This window comes from Trachinotus anak, unplaced genomic scaffold (assembly GCF_046630095.1).
Source record: "Trachinotus anak isolate AG129_WGS33_773 ecotype Australia unplaced genomic scaffold, CSIRO_AGI_Tana_v1 ptg000010l, whole genome shotgun sequence".
In the NCBI taxonomy this organism is placed as follows: Eukaryota; Metazoa; Chordata; class Actinopteri; order Carangiformes; family Carangidae; genus Trachinotus; species Trachinotus anak.
Genome location: NW_027273861.1, coordinates 1,341,282 through 1,363,416, shown reverse-complemented (window position 1 = coordinate 1,363,416; position 22,135 = coordinate 1,341,282). Strand labels below are relative to the sequence as shown.

At 40.4% G+C, this 22,135-nt stretch overlaps 1 protein-coding gene across 7 annotated transcripts in view; it reads left to right on the top strand.

Moving 5' to 3' along the window:
- Positions 1-22,135, top strand: part of ptprfa (protein tyrosine phosphatase receptor type Fa) — a 278,371-nt gene that overhangs the window by 34,704 nt on the left and 221,532 nt on the right. The window contains exon 1 of one of the 7 annotated variants that reach the window (XM_071486769.1): positions 20,904-21,381. The exons of the other annotated variants lie outside the window; for them this stretch is intronic. The gene's annotated coding sequence lies outside the window, so the exon portion shown is untranslated. Of the gene's footprint in view, positions 1-20,903; positions 21,382-22,135 lie in introns of those variants that run through there. 7 annotated transcript variants of the gene reach the window in all.

Sequence of the window (22,135 nt, the reverse complement as noted above, 5' to 3'; positions counted from 1 at the left end):
TTTCACAGACGTAACTAACCGTCAATGGCCCTGAGGACCAGTAGCGAGGGCCAGGCAAAATGTCCTCACAACAATAGTTTTAAACCAAGAGTTTTTCCATGTACACACACACCATTTGATATCATGCATTTCCTAGCCACTAAAAGCCTGTATACACAGGTTCAGATTGTTATAATAAGTATCTGCCAATAATATGGAAATGATTCCTACAGAGACTAATCCTCTTGTTAAAGAGTAAGAGCATTTTTGTTTGACCAAAAACTGTTAAATCCCCATGTTTAAAACCACCAGACTCCATTGAGAAAAAGTGTAATTTTATCTACCATTTATTAGTGTTATTGTGTGCTACTTTTACACACATGAAGGATCTAAGTACATCTGCCACCACTGACAGTCACACAATAACACAAATAAACTAACCAATTACGGCAATAACTGTTCTGCAAGATAAAATTACTGTTTTTGTCAACAGAGTCTGGTGGATTTTTACCAGGGATCATCATGGGCTCATAAAAAGCAGAATATGTAATTATAATGGGCTAATCTTACCAGTGTCACATTACAGCAAGATGTGTGTTGTATTGGGGCTGGAGATCGATGAGGGCAGCAGGATCACATCCTTCATCATGGGCTGCTGGGAGAGTTTATTGAGTGGCTCGTAGAGGAGGACATTAATTTGACAGGTGACGGCCTCCCGGCGATGCTGCTCTGTCCTCATACCTGTCTGCTCTCAGCCAGCCACCTTGTGAGACACATCACCAATGACAGATCACAGAAGGTGACATGACCAACACCAGGACCATGACCCCTCTGGGTCAACCCCTTCACTTACAGTAAGTTCTGTCTGCAGGAAGGGCAGGGTCTGCTTCTAATTAGTTAGTTTGCTCCTACTACTGATACTACACAATACTGAAGCACACAACTGCCGCACCTGAGACCAGGGTCACATCCGTATCCTGTTTTAAACAACACTTTGGTTCAGGTTTGGGAAAGATGGTGTTTTTTAATGTAAATAAATATTGGGTCTGAAAAAAGTGTAATAATACTGGACTACAACATCAGATATTTTGGTGGAAAACAAATATGAACATGCATAAGTTAACCATGTTTCCTTGTTACATTAATAGGGAACAATTACATTTCTTTCAAATGTATTTGCTGTTGTAGTTCAGTTGTATGGAAACCTAATTTCTAGCAGACAGGGCTGAAATAGGATGATGCTGAAACTCATCAACAGCTACCTACTACTCCCTTGTAGTTCGTACCCTGTTCATACGGACAACAGCTGCTTGTTGGAAAGTGCTGATTCTCTGTTGTAACATGAAAAACAACTAGCTCAAACCATGGCAGAGAAATTACCCTCCACAGACAATGTGATAATGGGAGCGATACACTCCCACGGGCTTCAGAGGGTTAACACTGAAAATGTTCAGATTTAAGTCTTGATTCATTTAGATTTGTTGTGATGCTCTGGCACATTGTTGTTTATTTATTATTTGTATGTATGTATTATGATTTTTTATTTTATTATTATTGTAACCTCATTTACAGAGCCATCAAAAATTATTTAGATAAATACTATGAATATGAAAAGGTTTAAATATCAGACTGAGTAATAGTGGAATGTAATATTAGTATTCATAAGTGTACATTTGTGCTTATGCCTCAGGCTGGCATTAATCATATTAACTATTAAATAAATCCCACTATGTCAGTCAATGCCACATTATATATGCATAAGAAATAAATCAATCAGCAGTCATATAGCACTCTTCAGAAAGGAGAGAAATGAAATGACAAGGTCTCTCTCTGATATCAAAGTTAAGCAATTCAGTTAATATCAGATATGTACTTTATCAAAAAAACAAAACACACAAGAAAATAAAGCCCATGAGTGTGAGTGTCAGTCTATGTGATCAGGAATGTGACGCGGGCTTGGCCAGCGATGGTGATTTATGTAGAGGATTAGTGGTGGAATGATCAATGTGTCTCTGCAGTACATGTCTCTACAGCCCCTGGTCAGGGCTGGCAGCACCTCATCATCTGTCTTATGCTGGTTTGGTTGTAGAGTCTGAGGCAAACAGGCAGAGAGAAATAGTGAAGTCCTGCAGCTGCATCAAAGCCTCTGGACTGACGTTGTAGGCTGCTGGTATTTGATCACTCACAATGTGGACAGACAGGAAACACGGAGAAACCTTTGTCTTGCTGGTATATAGGTTAGAAATGAACCATACATCAACTTTTGCTCTCCTCAGTAGTTACTGTTGCTCCAACTGAGGCAAGCTCTTTATTCACACAAAGCACATGCAGTTTAAAAAGGGACAATTAACAATACCTCCTTTATTACAGACATTTAGACAAAGCAACTTCTGGCTGTCACTGACAAGTTTTATCATCTGTAGCCAGCTAATTAATATTAACATGGTATTTTCTGCAAACTCCATATCCTGCTGACTTTTCACTGTTTCCAGCTGACTGGGCCAAAAAACATGCTAAATACACTTACCTGTATTAGGAGCCCCTCACTAAAACTGGAAAATGATTCAGTTCTTAATGTCATGGACCTACCAGATGTTGAAACTTTCCTCTGAGAATCTGCTCTATGTTGACATGACTGCATCATATTCATGCTGCAGGTCTCCTGTTCTACCACATCACAAAGAGGTTCTACTGGATCCAGGTATGGAGACTGGGGAGGCCACTGAAGTTCACTGAACTCACTGTCATGTTGATGAAACCAGTTTGAGATGACTTCATCTTTGTGACATGGAGCAGTATCCTGCAGGAAGTAGCCATTAGAAGATGGTGAACTGAGGCCATGAAGGCATGAACATGGTCAACAGCAATATTCAGACAGACACTCAGATCAGGAATGATTGGTATTAAGGCCCAAAGTGAGTCAAGAAAACATCCCCACACCATCACACCACCTACACCCGCCACCACCAGCCTGGACAGGTTGGGTCCATGGATCCAGACTCTACCAACTGGTGCCTTAGCAGAAGTCCTGATCCATCAGACCAGGTCTTCACCTGTCCAGTGTTAGTGAGCCTGTGTCCACTGCAGCCTCAGGTTTCTGTCCTTGGTGACAGGAAGTGGACCCTGACATGGTCTCTGCTTTTGTAGTCCATCCACCTCAAAGTTGGACTTATTGTTTCAACTGATTTGCAATGTGCAATAATACAAAGGAAACTGAGGCTAGAGTTAACAGGTCCCATGTTAAAAGTCAGCATGCTCAATATTTCTTTCTACTATCACCCAGTTTTGATGCTTACTTGAACAAGCAACTCAGAGGTTAGATGTTTTTTTATCAATATATTCTCAAATGGTATATTTCACCTCAGAAACAAAGATGAGTACTAAGTGATCAGCTTGACAAATGTATCTTGGGATTTCTTGGTCTCAGATGTAATGCTACCTTACTACTGTAGGTTGTAAACTACCTAGCCAGACATGCTAACATTAGCAGCTGACATTAGAACACAATTCATATAATTCTGCTCTTGTGTTTTTGGTCGGGGATACGCAATCATCTTAAATCTTTAGGCCCTTTTCAGACCTGGTATTAACATCCGTCCCAAGTGGACAGCTCTAAGTTCAGGTTTGAACGCACCCAGAATGCATTCAGGATGCATTTGAGATCTGATCACTTCAACCACTTTCGGAGGTGGTCTGGGCTTCATGTGGCCACATTCCTTTAGCAGTGTGAACGTGAATGTGTCCTGGCCACACTGAAGGACCGCCTTCAGTAGCTGACTGAATAAAATGTAAGTAGAAAACACCTTCATTCTGACTGATGCTGACACAGAGTTTGGTTTGGATCAACAAGTTCAGTGATATCAAAGTCACACATGAACATCACCACCGGTCAGACATGTAGCCTGAGCCTGATACAGGCCCATGCTTCTCCAGCAGAGTGTTAGTGTGAATGATAGATGATAGATAGAAGAGCAGAAGTAGAAGTGGGAAGTAAACCTGTGAGTGCTGTGCTACCTTCAAAGGTTGATGAATGTATTGAACAAAGATAAAACACATCATCTCCCATCTCTGCCTTCTCATCTTCTCACATCATCTACTTGATGTGTAGAGGGTATCCCAGTCAAGAAGCAAATACGATCGATTAGTGATGGGAACAAAATCCCAGTTTTACATTTATCATTCAATATGACTATTTTCTAGATAAGTTAAAGTTATCTCCTTTAAACTTTGTAAAAATCCTCTGCTATGATTCATATTTTGCTTAACATGGTATTCCCAAAGTGTAAAAACTGGTCTAATTAGCTCTCTGTGCTGACAAGGTTTCATCCCTGAAAAAACTGGTCTGAAGTTCACCTACTCTGACTTCCTCATTGAGAAACCTGGATCAGGCCTTGGCCCCGCCCACCAACTGCTTGCTCCAGGTGAAAGAGCAGAGAGTATGAAGATGGTTAGAGCAGGAAACATCAGAGAGACTCAGCCTCATGTTGGAGCCTCAGTCAGACCCAAACTCAGATGAGGAGTCTGTTGAGACCAGAATCAGAGACTAGCAGATGGATCAGAACAGTTAGCATAGTTAGCATCTTTTATTTGTTTCTGTTGTTTGTTAGCTTGTAACTGGCAGTGGCTGACACAGCGTTAGTGGTTGTGCTAATGCTAACTCTGGTTTTCTGCACTGACAAGGTTTCAGGTGTATTTAGCCCCACCCCCTGCCCCAACAAGTTGACAGGATTGGTTCCTTAGGTTCTATGACGTATGAATCCCTGGCTGTCTGAATCTGTTTTTATGAGACTGTCATTGGTTCACTGCAGTTTAAGGTGGAAGTACTTGATTTTCATCTTTAAGCATCAACCTTCACCACCAAAAGCCATAACAGGATTTTATCAGTGTCTAAAATCCTGATTTTATCAGTTAAAGACAGAGACTGAGCTGTGACTTTAGCAGTATTTACTGTAAAATGATCACTCAGAGGGAAAGTTAGAAGAGACACAATATCTTTCTTATTTTGTCTCTCACAAAGAGCACAGCCTCTGTCTGGGTAACAAACTGCTGAGAGAGGGGGAGAGAGAGAGAGAGAGATTTGTCACAAGGCACTTTTTTGGAAAAAGTCTCTGAATCTAGCAACAAACACTCCAAGTTGTTCACACTGCAGTCTGTGAACGCCCCTGACTCAAACTGTTTGCACCAATTCATTCCCAATGGGGAAACTCCAACTCAGTCATGTGGCATTCAGCTGACAATCGTGGAACCATGATCACTCAGTCAGTCATGGACATTTGCTGGCTCCGCTGTTGTGGTCCAGCCAATAAAGTTTCACTCAATCAATGTTTAAACCATCCCAAAAAAACTGATTATATTTTCTAATCATCCCAGGAGCCTACAGACAGACATTCGCTCTGCCTGAGTTCACCTGAAATCCTGCAGCTCCACCTAGGCCAGGTCGATGCTTCAAGAATTCCTGATTAGATGCTAAAAAATGATCAAATAGACAAACTGTGGCTAATTTAATATAAAATGTCCATATATTAGCCATTCCTATAATAATAAGTCAACTACTTATCCCCTATTATAAAGGGAAGGGAAGGGAAGGGATTGCATTAGTTTGATAAACAATAGTTATACACATGTTTCTGATGTCAAAGATGATGGATTAATTACAGATAACTCATAGTTCAGCTGTTTTTTTTTACACAAATTATAGCCAACACAGTATGCCTGGAATTTATATATACAGCGGTATCATCTGACTGCCTGAAGTAATATCAAGCCATTCCATTATTCTTAGTTCTGTTATGAATTGTTTTAACTAACATTAAATTCTAACTACCAACATTAACATTATCTTTGTCAAATCAGAAAACACACAAACCCTGCAACTCTGCATAGACCAGTAACTCTGCGAGAGATTGTTTCAGATTATAAAAACATTGCTAGTGACAACTCAGCAGCACCTTGACATGGGATGGTATATGTCGCCACTGTCCAGGCCTAAATTAATGCTTTAGCACCAATATCATGAAAATCTGGACCTCAACACTTATCCATCCTACAATTAAGGCTAAATACCTCATAAGAGCAACACAATGCCCTCATCATGTAGTGCTGGACCATTTGACCTGACACGCATCAACTGACACCTGCAGCATGCTGGCCGAAGATGCAGTCAAGGTACAGTAGCTGAGATGTGCCAGTCCAGGGAGTGGGTGTGAAAAGATGGCTGCTTTTCTGGAGAGTTGATACATGTCAACTCCAGACAGTGTGCATGTGTGTGAGTGTGAGCGTGTGCATGGGTTTTGATGTGGATCATACCACTGCCCCTCAGTCTTATCTGGTTTTATTTTGTCATTGGAGGTATTCAAACAGAAGGTAGAGCCTGTCCATCCTAAACAAAAGCCAGTGTGATTTGTGGTCACACTGGATACAGATGTGAAACCACTGCTCAGGTGATCACAGCATTATGAATCGGCATCAGTACAGAAACATCTCTCTTCACTGCTGCAGCTGCTCTTGTCATCACATCTCATTTTGCTTGAGAATATCCACAACTTCTCGCATGGTTGGGCAGAAAGCCAAGACAGGCCTGTGTAGATGAGAGGCAACTTTGTCTATCTGCTGCATCAGCTCTAACATATATTTGGGTTATTGTCACCTCATTACTCTGGCCCCCTGGGATCATCTATGGACTATGTGGGTGTTAGGAAGCACCAGAAAACATCATCAGAATAGATCAACAGACAAGTTGTGTTGCGGGGCTGCTGATTACCACTGATGAACACATTCACATTCCTGTGGATAGGAGTGTTTGGAGTGCTGCTGACTGTATGAGGTGGATCATGGGGGAACGTGCTGTGTCAGTCATGTGGCAGGTTATGAGCACATCGTCAGGCTGCTGCTTCCTCCCCATCAAGACTCTCATCAGGATTATGACTAGCTGATTCTGTGGTTTCCATAATTCCTCGAGTGTGCTGACATATTTTCTAAACATAAAGACAACTGATGCACATGGAGCACAAAAATGCAGAATATCGCATTGTTTCACACTGAGGTGTAAATTTGGGAATAATTACATTGCAGGAAGAAAACAGGAGGCATAAATCCAGCCTGGACCAGTTAGTGTGGCTGATGGACTGTGGTCTGAGATGGGTTCGGATGGGGCCTGCTTATCTTTGTTGGACATAAAATGTCTGATGCTGATTAAGGTGGTTAATGAGATCACTAAGGTGTTATTTATGGTCACAAGTTTCACCTGCTGCTTAAAGTCGGGTAGTAAAGCTGGTGCAACTTGCCTGACCTTAGGAGGGTTAATCACCAGCTCATGACATGTGTTTGGCAGAGCTTTGTTTAGTTCATTTTATACAGCATCTAAATCAAGCTGGCTGGCTCTAGTTTGCAGCTTAGACTGCATACAATTCTCATCCACCGCCAATGTCCAGCACAAACACAAGAAGTAGTGTGTCCTTCTATATGGCAATGTCATGAGGGCTGAAGAGTTTAGGTTGGTAGATGGATGTTAGAACAAAAAGAAAGAAAATGTTTTTTTAAACCTGGTATTAAAGCCTAAAAAACCTTGTCACTGAATAAGGAGCAGGTAAAGCTGGTCATGCATGAATTGGAAGGTTGGTGATTCCATCCCCAGCTCTTCCTCCGACCTTGGGCATGATACAGACGTTAAGTGTAAATCGCTTTGAGTGGTTGATAAGACTGGGAAAGCGCTTTATACTGTAAGGCCAGGAACACACTGGCTGTGCCTAGTGCACAAGTTAGCGGGTAAGAGCAGACACACTGCCTGACACGTGTCACACCTTGCAGCTGCTGAACCTGAATATGACACAGACATGAAAAGAATAGATATATTTAACCATTTTAGCAGCTGCATGTGAAGGCAGTGGTGTTTTAGAGACATTTTCCATCAAAAATAAATCAGAAATTAATTTATGATGAAAAAAAAACAACATTCAAGCATTTTCAAAACTCTATGTAGACAGATTCTCTGCAGTGGCTCAGCAACAGCAGCTAATGTAACACAGGCAGACATATAAACGTTGTCCATAGCAAGAGAGCTTCTATAGCATGCCTCGGGTTGTATGTGTTATACCTGGTGCTTAACTAAACATACAAACAAAACAAAACACAGTCAAAAAGAAAAGACAGAGAACGGTGATCATTCACAAGACTCTCCATGCAGGGAAACAGTAGTGTAGTGTAGAGGTGAAGGTACCAGGCGTAGACAGAATGAGTTTTAAAGACGTTCTCATTGAACAGAATGACCTAACTCTAGATAAGCGATTTAAGAGAGAGTTGTACCATCACCTGCTTAGTTCATCAACAGCAGGTTTAAAAAGATGAATTCAGCCACCATCAACTTATTTAAGAGGATTTTTCAGCCAATCAGGGGTTTGACTTTACAAGTTATCACAACATGTGATCTAGAGGACGATTAGTCTTCAGATTAATTCAACCTCAACAGGTAGATTTGTGAAGATAAATTAACACATCTCAGACTGGTACTATATCATAAATATATACATATATACATATATATACATACATACATACATACATACATACATACATACATACATACATATATATATATATATATATATATATATATATATATATATATATATATATATATATATATATATATATATATATATAATCTGCAAGGAAAGCAAAGCTTTAGCATTAATGCTTGACTAACACAGAATCAAAACAGATGTGTAGAAAAGCCAGAAAGTGAGATGGCACATCAATCAATATCAGTCGCTGGAAGATCTCAGATCATCAAAACGTGGCTGGGATGTTTGGAGTTTGTCCCCAGAAACAGCACTGCACTAAATAACATGCATCAGGTACCATGAGATAATCAAATACCATCCAATCAGTGTTTGTTTTGGTAACAGATCCAAGAGTTTGGAGAAAACTGTGAGACAGGATAAACTTACAGCTTTTATTACTATGGGAGTCTGTTTTTCAAAGTATTCCACTTCCTGTATTTGACTGGCCAACATAAGGGCTTTGCTGAATGATATGGATGACACTGTTGAGCTAAAATCTGAGCCAGGTTCAACTCCAGCCAGTAACAAGAGCACTTGGCTTCAAAATGTCACCTACCTTCTCTGTTACTTTTGTTGTTTTACTTGACTTCAGTCAAGATGGTTCATGTCTATGTAAAACCGCTATTGACTGCTGAGAAGAATCACTTAAAGCAGCACAGTGACATTATATTGTAATTTGCACGTTGTATCTTCAGATTTCAGAACAGATCTGTCTCCCACAAACTCTTGTAAACCATGTGTGGTTAGTGTTGGGAGAGCAGGTGTGATTGGACAGATTGTCAGGCCTCCTTGGATTGATCAGCAGCACACAAAGTGTTGTTTGTGGCTGTCAGAGAACCACCAGGAAACCTTTAGACAGACCTTTAATTGTCCACTGATGAACAGAGGCTGTATTTGTAATTAGAGAAAGAAAATGTTAATGCATTCAATGGAGGATAATGGCAGTCTGTGCATCACACTGCCAAAGCATAAATCTCCAGAGTCTGTGACTTCCCTCACCTCATGATGCAGCACAGCCACACTGATTACTGTTTGTCCGTCCACACTGCAGGATGCCTGGCTTTCGTTAATAAAACAGTTACCATGAAAAAAACAAGCTGCAGCTTATTAAGACCCAGAGATACTTAAACATCTAGCAGCTGTAGAAATTATGACAAGAGCAGAACAGGAAGTCATGTGACATGGGATAAGAGCAACTAGGGGGAGGGGGGTTAGGAAGTTCACACAGGAGACTGCTGTTCATTTCCCATGTGAAACTGACAATCAGTGCTGTTTATAATTATTGAATTGTTGTAACCATGACAAACACAGGTCCAGTATGCCTGCCACTGGGACCTCCCTGTGGGTTGTATCTGAGGGTAGAGAGAATGACCCATATTGTGGTTTAGGTTGGAAGACCATTGAAAGCAGAGAGTGTTCAGCTTGTCATTTTGTTTCACTGTCATATTGACACACAGTGTCTTCACTGATGTAGCCTTTGTTAACCACAGACCTTATCCTTCAGGGCGAGGAAACTAAATCACGTCTGGGTTTCAGAACTCATTCCTGCAGGACTCAGAAAGATGACATCATATTGATGCTGGATGATGATGATGTTTGGCTGATGCTGTTGATGAATAACTAAAGTAATTTTTTTCAGACTCCAATGTTATGGTGGAAGATTTCAAATGTATCAGATTTAAAGCAACTGACGTATGTCCAATTGAATTTATAATGCTGCTATGGAAGCAACTTTCAGCTGAAACGGCACCAGATTTGGTTTTATGATGATACAGTGTGATTTGGGAATGTTGCCCCAGGCTAGATTCATGGTAGCTAGGAGGGGAATTTCTCCAGGTCTATGTACAGATCTTGAGAATAAACAAACAAAAACACTTTTGGTGCACTTTTGGTGCATTTCCAAAAGTAATCAGTTGTAGCCATTACTTACGTAGCATGGACTGTAGTGTAGTGAAATAGATCTGCTGAGCCTGTGGAGAGCTAAATGGAAATGTGCAGGTTGTCTGTATCAGCATTTTCACAGCAGATATTTATTTGTAAAAGAAATACAATGCATCAGTGCACTGATATTTTTTACCAAGGCCTAAATTGCTGAATGTCATATTCATATTAAGTCCTCCGTGAGCAAGTACATACAGTAGATAAATACTCAATCTAAACAGCGCCTGTGTGCTGTAGCATTTGTACAATAAGCTACATTAAGCACTGCCATGTTACAGTAAGAAGAGCTGAAGCAAATGTAAGGCAGATAGAGCAGACCTCTTTTATCAGGTTTTAAAGACACGGTTAGAAAAGATAAGATGCTAATTAAAGTTGTCTGTGATCTTGTTAGTTTCAGATGTCTCCCATGATTAGCGTTTTAAGCAGTTCTGAACTAATTTCTCTCTCTGGCATTCAGCTACATGGTAAATGGTACAGGGGTTAAACAACAGCACAAAGAGACAGAGCAAGTAATGAAAACCCAGCGCAGATTGAGAGATGAGGAGGTTCGGCCCCTTTAACACAAGAGAGGAAGCCAAGGACCTGCCAAGTGATGGTTTTCGTTCTGTAACTACTACGACTGGAAATAAATGTGGCAGGCCGTGCTCCATAGTGCACAGTTGTTCTGCATGTTCTCTCTCTCTCTCATAGATCCCTGTGACCTCACTTCCCCTGGTAAAGAGGAGGGTAATCAGCAGAGGTGTTTTCTGGCTTGTGAGGCAACTACTGTTTTCATTCTGTCTCGACCTACTGCACACAGATAACACTCATGTGTCAACATTCATGTAGCTTGACTCAAGCATTGTTGACGTTGATGTCTGCTAAACCTTCTGACATTAGCCAGCTAGGTACCACCTATTTTATGTATAGCCTTTGCACAGCATAGTGCATTATGTGGGGACTTAGGTGGAAGAGAGTGATTGATTTAGTATGATACACCCAAACATAACAAGTGCAGATATCAGAAAGGCAGCAGAGAAACTTCAGCCCTCAAAAAAACAAAAGAAAATCATCATGGAAACAGAACATAGTGATTTTTTTATTCAGCAAAATCTACATTCTCTTCTCTGACTTAAAAAACAGTCTCTGGTCTTAGTGGTGCATCTGTCCTGTGTCCCACATCTTACCCACAAATATGGAGGACTCATGATGTGTAACCAGTCTGATAATGCTGCATGCAGGACTTAGAACCAGACCTGACTACTTAAAGTAACCGTTCAGAGACTGCTGCATTTTCAAGAATTTGACCGACTTAGTAGAGCAGCTAGTTACTGTAACTGCCAATCATCTGAAACAATAAAACAATATATGAACGATTTTGGTCTGTGCAATGCTTGGCACTCTTGTCACCCCATGCTCAAAGAATACACCTTCTTCTCACCAGTTCACCACTCTTACTCCCGTTTAGACTTTTTCCTAACCAGCAACTCTTTCATGAAGGATATATCTGATACACAAATTCACCCTATCACAATCAGCGACCATGCACCAGTCACTATGACAGTCATCGGGAAAATATGCACACCTCCAATTAGACACTGGAGATTGAACACATCATTACTTACGGACATGGAGTTTATTGATTTCTTCCAAAAAGAGTGGACAACTTTTTCTGAAACAAACGACCTGCCCGGCATCTCTCCTTGTGTTCTCTGGGAGACGGCTAAGGCTGTAATACGAGGCATAATAATTTCATACTCATCACACAAGAAAAAAAAAGATAAAGCACTTGAGATAGAACTAGATCAGAAAATTAAAACCTTGGAAGCAGCTCATGCCGCCTCTCAAGAGGAACACCTGTTGAATGAGTTGAGAAAATATAAAATGGAACTAAAAGAATTAAGAGATATAAAAACCCAATTTCAGGTACAGAGATCGCGCCTGGAGAACTTTGAACATAGTAATAAATCAAGCAAATTTATAGCAAACCAACTAAAGCACAACAAAGAAAAAGTAACAATCTCCTCAGTTACTGACTCCACTGGGAAAACAACTCAGGTCCCAGAGGAGATAAATAAGACGTTTAGGGATTTCTATAAAAACTTATATTCATCTAACATTAACCCATCAAACTCTGAAATAGAGGAGTTTTTGAGCAATATCGATCTGCCAAAACTAAACAAAGAGCAAATTATGGCTCTGGAGTCACCTCTCTCAATTGCAGAACTCCACGATGCCCTCCAACGTATGCCTAACAGAAAAGCCCCAGGTCCAGATGGCTTACGCTGGCATCAGTATTTCATAGAATGGTTACAGAAATTAATGAAACCACCAGACTTCCTCCAAACATGAACTGTGCAAATATTAATCTCCCCCTTAAACCAGACAAAGACCCTGCACTTCCATCTAGTTATCATCCAATATCACTCATAAATGCAGATCTTAAAATCATCAGCAAAGCGCTAGCTTGTAGAATTGAAAAAGTAACACCTTACATAATAGACCCAGATCAAAATGGGTTTATTAAAGGCCACACGGAGACTAATTGACCTAATAGACTTCTGCAACATCCAGAATAGGAAAGCTATAATTGTGTCACTGGACGCAGAAAAGGCCTTCGACAGGGTGAACTGGAAATTTCTTTTTGCAACCTCACAGAAATTTGGATTCGGTGATAACTTCTTATCTTGGATTAAAACATTATACAGCTCACCTAGCGCTTGCGTCAAAACAAATGATCCAACTTCTCCACGCTTCAATCTCGAAAGAAGCAGCAGACAAGGTTGTCCACTCTCTCCCTCTTTGTTTGCCATATTTATAGAACCATTAGCAGCTGCAATTCGGCAAAACGATAATATTAAAGGGATTCAAACAGCAAATTTGATCCATAAAATCAGCCTTTACACTGACGATGTATTACTTTTTCTTCAAGACGCATATGCCTCTCTTTCTGAGACTATAACAATCATAGATAAATTCTCATCCATCTCAGACTACTCTATTAATTGGAACAAATCGACTGTCCTTCCCATAGCTTTTGACCTCCAGTTCAACCCAACTATTCCACTACAACCTGGTGCAAACATTAGATACCTGGGCATCAACATTTCCACCAAGCTATTAGACCTGACACGGTTAAATCACATTCCCCTACTTAAAAAAATAGAGGATGACCTCACTCGGTGGAGTACTCTGCCCATATCACTTATGGGAAGAGTAGCAACAATCAAAATGATGATCTTGCCAAAAATCAACTACATTTTCTCAATGGTCCCGACCCATCCTCCATAGGCTTGGTTCAAATCACTGGACTCCATAATATCCAAATTTTTATGGAAATCTAAGCCTTAGAACCCTACAAAAACCCAAAAATCGAGGTCGTCTGGAGCTTCCAAATTTTTACAATTACTTTCTTGCCAATAGACTACAATACATCTTAAAATGGACTACACAAAGTCAAATTGACCATACTTGGCTGGACATTGAACAAACTTTCTGCAACACCACCCAAATCCAAGACCTGCCATTTATTAGCCCCATCATCAAACAATATCCCTGCTTTAAGAGCATCAATATCAGCACATCACTGATGGCCTGGTGGGAATTTCTAAAAATGAATGGGTCTTCACTGGTCCCGTGCAAACTCTCACCCATCTGGAACAATCCCGACATCCTGCAAAATAAAAAAACAATAAACTTTACAACATGGTATAGTAAAGGAATAAGATGCTTAGAACATATTCTCCAAGACAGTCGTATGATACCATCTGACAAACTGGTAGAACGCTACGGCATTGACAAAAACAGATACCTAGAATATCTTCAGCTTAAATCCATCATTCAAGCTAGGTTTAACCTCAAGCAATTAGACCTAGAACTCCCACCAAGAATAGCAAACTTTTTAAAACTTCCTTCCCAAAACCTACTCTCTAGAAATTATGTAAGTTTAGCCAACTCTCTCAATCCCGGCTCTCAAATGGGAAAAAGACTTACTCATCAACCCAGACTCCAGTTTCTGGACACAAATCTGCTCAAACACCTTAAGCATGACCCAAAACTCAAATCTGCAGCTGATACAGTACAAAATCCTACACAGAGCACACTACACAGGACAAAGGATGTTCCAGATGGGTATCAGAAATACTAACAGATGTATTAACTGCAAGAATGACGCACCAAATAACTATCTGCATGCTTTTTGGCGCTGCACACCGGTCAGCAATTTCTGGCAGAGGATTTGTGAAGATCTATCGACACACCTCGGACATCCCATCCCTGTCTCCCCCTCACTTTACCTGCTCGGTGACCTCACTAACATTAATATGGACACAAAAAAATCTTGCATGCTTCTCACAGTCCTAACCTTGGCCAAAAAAACAATCCTCCTGAACTGGAAGTCAAAAGAGAACTTAAACATAACGCAGTTTAAAAATTTACTATTAGATTATGTTTTCATGGAGAGGATGTCTGCCTGTAAAGAAAATCAATTAACAGAATTCGAACACATCTGGACTCCAATAATTAGTCTTATTACGTAGTGTTCTTGAGGGTGGCGGGGCTCCTAGTGGGGTGGGCCCGTGCCTGCTGTGGCACTCTGGGGCAGTTGCGCCCCCGGGCACTGTGGGGGTTGTGGTGGGGTCTGGGGGTGTGGGGGGGGCCCTGTCTCTCTGCCTGGGGGGGGGGGGGGGTGCTGGGGGGAGGGGGGGGGGGGGGGGTTGCTGGGGGGTCTGGGGGGGCGCTGTTACTGCAGTCCCCACATCAATTACCCACCACATCCAATTACAAATCGCTACACACTTGCATACACACATGAACACACACACACACACACACACACACATATACACATATACACAAATACACATACGGAGCATCTAATGGTTAAGAACTACAGAGTGACCATAAATGTGGATGTTGTTAGCTATTGTTATTGTTACTGTGCTACTATTGTTGTTGCTTTTCTGTTTTTGTGTTGTTGTTGTTGTTTTTCCCTGTCTCCCCACTCCCATTTTCCTTTTCCCCATATATTCTCTCTGTTTTCCTCTTCCTGTCCACTCTCATTTCTGATGCGGTCTGGTTGTCTTAATAAAGTTAAAATATGCGATAGGAGGAGTATCCCATACTCTTGGCAATCTAATCAAACGAAATAATGATTCTGATCACTGGAAAAATTATGAATATCCATCCCATGGATCCATAGTCCAGGTCGCTGATTGGCCAACCCCTAATATGTGATCAAACAACAAATATCAATTGATTTACACATATAACTAATCCTGATCTCTTTCCTGTTTTAAACATCAGAACACTGAGTTTTACGACCAGGACAGAGAAGTCTCACTGATTGAATAGAGAACTATCTGTACAGTGAGATAATACCACATAACCCTCTCTTTCTTTCTCTCTCATACACAGCCAGTGTCTCTCTCTCCCTGTCACACACTCACTGTCTCTCTCACTCTTTCCTGTGACTCCTCTTCATCTCTTTGTTTTCTGGTTCACCTTTCATCTGCAGTTTTCTCTCCTTACTCCTGCAGCTTCCCCTCAGACTCACCATGGCTAATATTTAGCTCCTGTATTTAAGCCTCTTTCCTCTTCCTAACTTTAGTTGATTTAGACCTCCAGATTCATGCACATTTAAAATGATTGTGTGGTTCTCTCTGAGAAGCTGTCCCTTTGTTTTGTTGTTATTTTTTGTTATAGGAATGAGCCAAGCTCTAAGCTCTTTAGCTTAGCATCAGCTGCAGCTGTCTTTACTTACACTTTAATACTGGCACAATAATTTAGAACAGCAAACACCTTCATCAAAGCCTAATCTTTGTAAAACTGTGGTCTCTAAAAATCAATCCACACCTTCCAACCAATCAGAAGCCACAATTTTCAGTGGTCATGTTATAACAGTGATATGTCAGCCGAGTTGAGTCATCGGTCTCTCTTATTTATTTATTATCTTATCTTATTTTATTTTATTTATTTTTAAAATTTAGTGCCCAGACATATGAATATGTGAAGTAAACAAACATCAAATCATCACATACAGTAAAATATATATATGACTCAAACAGTTTGTTTAGGTGGTGATGAGGTGGCTGTTTCATATATTATGTGATGGTTCAATTTATTCTTATGTTTGGGGCACTGCTGGGGAAAATAACTCGCATATTGTACCACTGACAAGATAATGACGACATGTGGCACAACTTACACTTTGAATGTACAATATAGCACTTTTTTGTCAGCCAATGAAATCCTGCATGGAGGTTGAGTATTGATGTCTGATCAATAAATAATAACTTTATTTGTATAGCACCTTTAAAAACCCGGTTTACAAAGTGCTTTGACAGACAACTGAATTGCAGCAGGTGGAGTCCACCCAGTGAGAGAGTGGAGATTTCAGTCAGTTCTGGGATTGAAACAAATAAATTCTCACAGAGTTGGTTAAAAAGCAGACCTGAAGAAAAGCAGCATTACTGAATGAAAAATGTGCTGATTTCAGAGGGTGTAAATATTTTGGAGTAGATTGCCTTTGTTCTTGGCGTTCAGTCAGAAGTTTCATATGAGCAGCCGGCCCCTAAAGGGGGTGTCAGAGATCTTTCCGGAGGAGAAAAGTGACGCATTGCACCCAGCTGCACAGTGGCTGACTAAGCCTCAGTGTTTCCTCATCACATTTTCTACCAATTTTTTGAAGTTTAGGGATCATTTACTTCCAGTATCACTGGAGTTCAGCCTGACACATTTTGTTTCTGGATCTAGGCTCTGAGAGGGTTATTGACAGGCAGTTCATGTCACTAATCACAGACACCAACCAGCTCTTTGTAACTGAATGAAAGGAAAGAAATGACAGTTTCCTTTACCAGGTGGCTACTCACTGTCAGGGGGAACTACAGCTTGTTTGATGTGTCTTCTCCCTGTGAGACTGCAGGAGTTGGTTTTGCTGAAATGATAGATCTTTATGAGAAACATGAGCTGGCAGGCTTTTGAAAATTTGCCCTGTGATGTTAAATTGTAATGGATACCCCCTGTCAGAGCTGCTGCAGCAGAGGTGAAGAGAGATGTTCTTTGTTGCTGATGGCCATCTACTTACTTGTTTGTATTGAACCAGGTCTGTCCTGCTGCGGGAAATATCACTCTTGCATGCTGAACCAAACTGTGGAGAAAATGGACTGAATATCTGTGATCTCACCCACAGGTTCATGGCGAGACATTTAAATTTTATAAAATTTAACTTTAGATGTACTGTTGACACAGTTTTTATCAGTCACTTGAGCCAGAAGAAGCCTAAATGGAGCTGAGATTTATTAGGTCATTTGTCCTGCCCTCAGATATAAGCCATAGGGTGGATCAGTACCAGGTGTACTTGACCTTTGTTGTCACTGTAACAATAATAAACATTTGGTTAGGTTTAGGCAGAAAAGGTACTTGATTAGGTTTAGGAAATGGGTTAAAATGAATGCTTCTTTAAAGCTGGGTTCAGACTACAGGAGTTTTGGATTTACCTCGAAAGCTTTTCAAAGTGCCTCACTATGTGACAATCAGTGAAAACATGCAGGCAGACCATACAACAATGAACTGTTATACAGGAGTACTAGTCTGTTGGATTGATAACCTGGACTCATGTCAGATTTACTCTGTAATCTGGGGCCATTAACAATTTATTGGACGAGGAGGAGAATCCAGTTAGCTCTGTTTTATCTTCCATTCTTTGACTGGAACGCATGCTGTTTGAAAACCCTGTATCCTACAAACTGGCTTCATGTGCACCACATTTGAAGAGTGTAGTTCCCATGAGTGCTTCTGTATTGTTATGTACTTTTACATTTGCTTCAGTTATTGGCCGTGGGAGTGGCTGCCTGACAGGCACTGATCAAAACGTGCAGTCAGTCTAATTCACAGACAGGATGGATTCAAAAAGCATGAAAATTAATCCATTTACATACACTGGAAAAACTACACTGTGCAACTGAAAATAGGAAATGATTGAAATTAATCTGTTTCAGGGTGGCCCGATAGCTGATTGGTTAGGGCACATACTACACGAGTGCAAATGCTCTTAACAGGTGAGTTGCTGGTTTGACTCCCAACCAGCCCAACTCTTTCCTGCATGTTATTCCTCCTCTCTCTGCTCCTTTTCTGTCACCCTCTCCTTTATTTGTCCAATCAAATAAAGGCAAATTTCCCCAAAAAGATCTTTAAAAAAAAGAAATGAATCTCTTTCATAATGTAATGATAGTGTATATAATCAATAATTAACATATTAAAAAATAAACTTAATAAACAGAAATGTATTCAAACGTATTTGTTGCTTTTTCAATCATGTTAATAGTACTTTTAGCAGTTAAGGAAAGAAAAAGCTGAAATTAATGAATGAACATTAATGAATACATTTCTTTTTTATATTTCTTATATTTTTATTGCTGACAAAAGGTTCATTTGAAGTTAAGAATACCTTTTCCTGATACTTCTACCTATTATTAATATCCTAATAATTATAGCTTTAAGAACCAAGGACTCAGTAGTGAATAACCATCAATAACATAAAACATTATAGTTGATGGCATGGCATAGTACTATAATCTATAAACAGTATGTCAGGAGTTTTGGATTTTTAATGTTGATATTTGTGGACAGGAGATATGAAATAACTGATCTCTGCCTCTCACAGTCTGAATTAATGGAAGCAATTACAGCTCATTTACTCTGTAAGCTGTGGTCTTAATTGTCTTATACTGTTGTTGTTAGCTTGTGAACCCTGAGACCGGGAGAAAGCCATGAGGAACCCACTGTATCAACTGAACAGAAAACAAGTTCATGAGTTTGCACTAGTCTAGTTTTAGCTGTTAATGGTTGATATGGGACAGAAACCTCCATATGTGGGACATAATATGAGGTGATCTGGATTTGGAACATGGTCTTGAACTTGAAAATGTAACAATGAAATCCCCAAATCTTTTTTTTTTTTACAGTGCAGGTGACTCAGTGACAGTGTTCCTGTTCTGTTCCTGGTCTGTTGATGTTTGCTACAAACCTAGTTCCTCATAAGAACAAGAAACAAAACATCTGTAGAGACAAAGAGGCTGTTAGTTATGTGGTTTAGGTGAGACTGAAGACAAATTATTTAGGAGCTGTTAATTACAATGTCCTTCTTCCTGCTGACTGCTGGAAGACTTTGGGACTTGAGTTTTGTTTTCATTCTTTGTCTCAGCTGTTTTTTTTTTCCACTCATTGTCTGATTCTCAGTAGACTGTGGATGAATTTAAATCTGATTCTTCCAAGAATAGACAGGTCGGATAAAGCAGGCCACAGGACTTATTCATCTTCTGAAGAGTGGAGGCCACTCTTTTACTGATCAGGAGATGTAGTGTGTGCTCCTACAGGTGCAGGCTGGTTGTTGAACGAGACTTTGCTCTAAAACATGTTATCTGTCATCTTTCACATTATTATTTGATTTTCAGTAGTTGTTAAAATTGTCACTGTTCTTGTTTTTAAAGGTTCCTTTTTATTTCCTTTCAGTCTTGTTTTCGCCGTGAAAAATAGTTCATTAATATTTTTCTTCATAGTTTTAATTAACAAATTTAACATCGTTCTGAACTGCATGTCAGACAGTTGGATAGTATCAGAAACCCCTTCCCTTAACACCCTTTTAACTTTGGATAACAACGCTCTATGTCTGATCGGCATTCATCCCCACTTCAGGCTATGATTGGTTATCTGTGCAGAGGTGAGGGAGGAGTCATCGGACTTCTCTCTCTCTGTCTGTTCTTTTGTTTTTTTCATCAAACAGCTGAGTGCAACACTATGCATATCTCCCTGCAGAGATGGTGAAAATGTGTCCTCTCTGTGACGGCCAGCTCCTCACTCTGCCTTCCACTATCAGGTACTTTTAGTTGTAAACACTTCTGATTGCCGACTTGGTCTGAGAGCATGTCTGAAGAACTGGTTCTAAGAGACCATGAACTGAGCATTATGGTGATGAGACAGTTTGCAGCTCTGGGTCAGTTTGGATGAATTCAGTAACTATGGTGATGACTGGCCTCTTCTTCTTCACAAAGGTGACTGAGGCTTGTGTGTATTGTGGTGTTTAGAGCTGAATGCCAAACTGATGGAAGAAACATCACATAAATCATAATATAATGATAAGTGGAGAAAAACACTCTTCCCACAATCACCAAACATGGACAGTGAAGAAACGTGGAGTCTGAACAGGACTGTGTGCAATAACAATAATCTTCCTGAACCTATTCACAATCTGAAGTTGGAGGTGTGTTAACATCATTTTTAGGACACAGTGTTGTTTTCCGTGTATGAATGTGTGTTATGCAAAATGATTTTCTCAAATAAATGTTGTGTCATCACAGGAACAGTATATTTTCTATCTTAAGTTCACTGCTTATTTTTGGAGCCACCTTTTTATTTTTGTGCTAATGACTATGAAATCCCAGTATGACCCATTAGAGACTTGGTCTCAAACAAAACAGACCCCCTCCTCCTGCTCACCTCTGAGGGAGGGGCCTGTCTCACCTGAGCTGGGTCAAAGCAGAGCCTGCCTCTCAGCCTCCAGCTGAAACCCAACACCTGTGACATCATGCATGTAGACATTGGCTGCTGGATGTCCGGCCCTGCTCACAGAGCTGCAGGCTATTCACTTCACTCCCAGGAGAGCTCAGGATCTCTGTCTCTCTCTACCAGCCACAAGGAGCTGATCTGCGTTCAGATCAATCACACTGCTGCAGAGCTGTGGAGCCTCTACCTGTGGCTGACCTCAGCGACTACACACCTCCCCCAGGCTCAGTGCCTACCCAGGGCTAACCCTAACCCTGGCTTAGAGGGAAATTGTTTCATGGGCTTTGTTGAGGAACAACGTTGAAGGATACCAGCACTCATTCTCCTCAGGATACTGTTGTTTTCTCCATGGAGTGTGAGGCAGGTAAGCTCTGTAAGGTTTTCATGCTGAACACAGCCACCTGCTCACATGCTTTTTGAGACTTTTATATTTTCATTATAGCTTTGAAAGTGGCTCATATCATCCCATCACTGGTTTAACTGTAGGATTCATGGACTTAATAACAAAAGATCCTGATGAGTTGAACACTGCAGATCACAGTCTTACACACACATTCACACTCGCATGAATACTAAGCAGTGTAGACAGAGAGGACTAAACACACTCGAGAGACGACACTGAAGACCTGCAGTGTGCACAGGAGTGAATGGAGTGAGTCGACTGTGATTCAGTGCAGAAACATGAAGAGGCTGTGTGTGTGTGTGTGTGTGATGTTTTCACACTCCTACATGTTTCACCTCCACTGAGCCCAACTCAAACAGATTTTCATTCATAAAGTCCTGTAGTAAAACTTGTAATGTTCATTTTATTTGTGAAGCTATTTTAAAATCAAGATAACATAAAGATGATGAAGCATTGAAAGGCACTAAGTTCGACAAGCTCATCAAAAACTGAGTTTTAAAGAAGACAGTAATGTCAGTCAGTCTGATTTAACTGGTCAATCATTCAGATTGTAAAATGTCAGAGATTAGTCAAAGATGTTTATCATCATTTCCAAGTTGATTTTCAGGTCTTGTTTTGTCTAAACACCAAAGATATTCAGTTACAAAGAAATAAAACAAAGATTTTGGTCAGAAAATGAAAAAGTCATTATTTTTTTTACATTAATTCCATGAAT